Source organism: Octopus bimaculoides, chromosome 27 (genome assembly GCF_001194135.2).
Source record: "Octopus bimaculoides isolate UCB-OBI-ISO-001 chromosome 27, ASM119413v2, whole genome shotgun sequence".
Taxonomy (NCBI): domain Eukaryota; kingdom Metazoa; phylum Mollusca; class Cephalopoda; order Octopoda; family Octopodidae; genus Octopus; species Octopus bimaculoides.
In genome coordinates, this window is record NC_069007.1 from 4,131,734 (window position 1) to 4,135,298 (window position 3,565).

The following is a 3,565-nucleotide window of genomic DNA, read 5'->3' on the forward strand; positions in this document are numbered from 1 at the left end:
CCACAGGCTTGTGAATAGATTTTGTAGGCAGGGCCGGCTCATGGTACCGGCAACTTGGGCAGTCGCCCGGGGCGCCATGTGCTAGGGGGCGCCAAGGAGAGTGTGACAAAGACAGGGAAATTTCCATGACCATCAGCTCGTATATACCAACGTTTAGCTTGTCCGGGGCCCCACGAACCCTAGGGCTAGCCCTGATGGTAGGCGGAAACTGAAAGAAGCCAGTAGCGTACTTATATATGCGTGAGTGAGTGAGTGAGTGAGTGAGTGAGTGAGCGAGTTTATGATTGTCCCACACAACTGCTGGACGACTGGTTTGCTTACATTACCGTAAATTAACGGTTTGACAAACAAAGATTCGATACAATAAGTAGCAGGCTTAAAGAAAACTAGATGCTGGAATCAATTTGTTTGACTAAACGTTCAAAGCGAAGAAATAGGGGCTGCAATAAGGGTAGAGCACTTGCAGAAAACAGCACTGCTTGGAACCGCTCGAATACTCCGGAAGGTGCTCGAAAAATGAGAGGTGTTACCTTAGTTCACTGGTAGTGAACATCTGACACTGTAGTACATCTCCAGCGTGCAAAGGCAATAATAATGATGATGATGATGATGATGAAGAAGATGGTGGTGGTGGTGGTGGTGGTGGTGGTGATGATGTTAATAATGCCTTCTAATTTTAGATCAAATCCAGCAGTTTTGAATGAAAGGGTTTTCACTCAAAACCATGGTTTACCATCCCTAGAGTGGTACTCTATTTTATCCACTACAAAGAATGAAATCAAAGTTAACGTTGGGAAAATAAGAACTCTTACTACATAACCACAACTCCTCTATTGAGATTCCAGTGAAGTGAAGCGTTGTCTTTGGCCAACTACATATGGCGTTTAGAGGAAGAGTAAATGCAATACAGAATTAAATGGCAGAGCATTAGGAACAGCTTGGAGCATACCTCAATGAAAGTGAACAATGCAAAGGCCACTTGGCCGAGAAAGCAAAGATTTTAGAGAGAGAGGAGGGAGGGAGAAGGGGAAAGAAAGAGAGGAACAAGTGTGAGAGAGGAGGAAAGAGTAAGAGATAGTGAAGAGATAGGGGCTTGTGGAGGAAGGGAAAAGTTGAGAGGGAAGGGGGGTAAAGAAGGCGTGGCTTTTGTATCAGTGTGGTCAAACCTGTTTAATTTGGATTCAACATGTTGTTTTTACCTTTTTTGTGACCTTTTGGGTGGGGAAGGAAAGGAATTTTTTTGTATTCATGTGGTCAAGGTTTTAGGTTTTTAACTGGAAAACCAGATGTTGTTTTTGATTTTTTCCAGTAAAAATTATAATTACATTTCAAGGTCTTGCTTTTTAAAATTCTTTTGTATTCATTCACAACATCCGGAATTTTAATCAAAAAAAAACTGACCACATCCATACAACCATTCTCTCCTCCTTACATTAATGGGTGTAACTAATAATATCTTTCTGAAAATAATATGTGAGTTTAAATACCTTCATTTTCAGAGTTACATGTGTTTTTACATGATGTTCCATTCAACGTACATTCACATCTGTAACAGGGAATTTGAAATACCTCTCCGATTTCGTGTGGCATCCCGTTGAACTCACAGGTTACATTGAAACAATCACCTGAAAATATATTTTTAAAAATGTCAAACACTGGAATAGTTATTACATTTGATTGAAGAATCTGTAGCATATCTATATCTGGCGGCGTATTCTTGTGTGTGTGTGTGTGTGTGTGTGTCTGTGTGTCTGTGTGTGTGTGTGTGTGTACTTGTGTTTGAGATTATGTCTACATCGGAAAGAAAGTTCAAGGAAGTTATGAAAAAAATGTATGAGTGAGAAAGGAAGAGAATAATGTTTAGGGTATTGTACTAAGAAGCTTGCTTCCCAACCATATTGTCAACAAATCGAGATCTTTTATCACTCAACTTTCTCCACCCGGTTCCTACCCTAGCAATTATAATTTCTGAATATTCTTCTCTACTGCTAATTAGGTTACCTAAGTAAGAGAAACTACTACTAACTTTTTGGAATCCTTTTGAACATTCCAGAAAATCTATTTTCTGTGTGTTCTTAGTGTTTATTGTTCCTGTACATCTGCTACCAGTCCATTTTAAGTCACTTGGGGGTGGTCAGAATCCTTCCATAACAATATATTAAAAATGTTTCGTGTTTTAAACAAACATTGTTGAGCTTAATGCTTTCTCTTATGAATATTTCAACATAATTAAGGCAGCATTCTGGCAGAATTGTTAGTATGCCAGGCAAAATGCTGTCTTAATGTTCTGAGTTCAAATGCCACTGAGGTCGACTGTGCTTTCCATTCTTTTGGGGTTGGTAAAATAAGTACCAGTTGAGCCATGGTAGTTATTGACTAGCCCCCTATCCTCAATATCCAGGAATATTTCAACATGTTAACATCCCACAACCTACATAATAAATGTTATTTCTTTTGACTATGAATAAAAAGAGATTTTAGGGTGATTGACATTACAGACCCAAGCCAAGGTTTTGCTGCTGTTTGTCTTGGTAAAAACCAAAGAGAATAAATGGTAAGGTTGGATCTGGCATGAAGAGAACACAGAACAGTGAAGTTCAGTCACTCATCTAAGCCATTTTCTTTCTAAAAACACAAAGACAATCATTCATGAGTATTTGTGTGTTTTACTGAATTATGCGTTATTCATTTACTCCAAGCTCTTGCATCGGTTACCATATCACAGAGCGATGAATCCTCTCAAAGTTTTTGCCCCAGATCGTCGAATGCCGAAGACATGCTTTATTTTTGGCTAAATAGTTAGTTCTCCTGCATTTACGTTACTCGGGTCAAAGTTGAGGAAAATTTTATTGAAGAAAAAGTACCTATCACCTGGCTATATTCCAAACTCTATCGACTTCAACAACAATGCTGACCAATTTTAACTCCTAAATATAATGGAACAATATAAAATGATGAGGAAATAATAATGATTTCAAACAGGCGGGGAGAAAATATTTGTTTTAAATTTTGGCACCAAGGCCAGCAAATTTGGGGGAAGGGGCTAAGTCGACATCGGTGGTTGACTAATACTTATTTTATCGACCCCGAAAAGACGAAAGGCAACGACAATTTCGGCAGCATTTGAACTCAGTACGGAGAGATAGATGAAATGCCGCTAAGCATCTTGCCCAGTAGGCTAAGAATTTTGCCATTTGATCGTTTTGCTTTACGTATGGATATTAACAGATAAATATCCCTCATTCTGAAAACATTTATTTTTTTCTCTTGTTCTTTTCTTTATTTCAGTCATTTGACTGCAGTCACGCTGGAGCAACTACTTGAAGGATTTCAGACGAACAAAACAACCCCACGACTTATTTTTTAAAGCCTAATATTTATTCTATCGCTCTCTTTTTCCGAACCGCTAGTTTATGGAGAGGTAAACACACCAACACCGGTTGTCAAGTGGTTATAGAAGGATAAATACAGACATGCACACATAGATATATACATATATATATATATTATATATATATATAAATATATATATATATATATATATATATATATATATATATATATA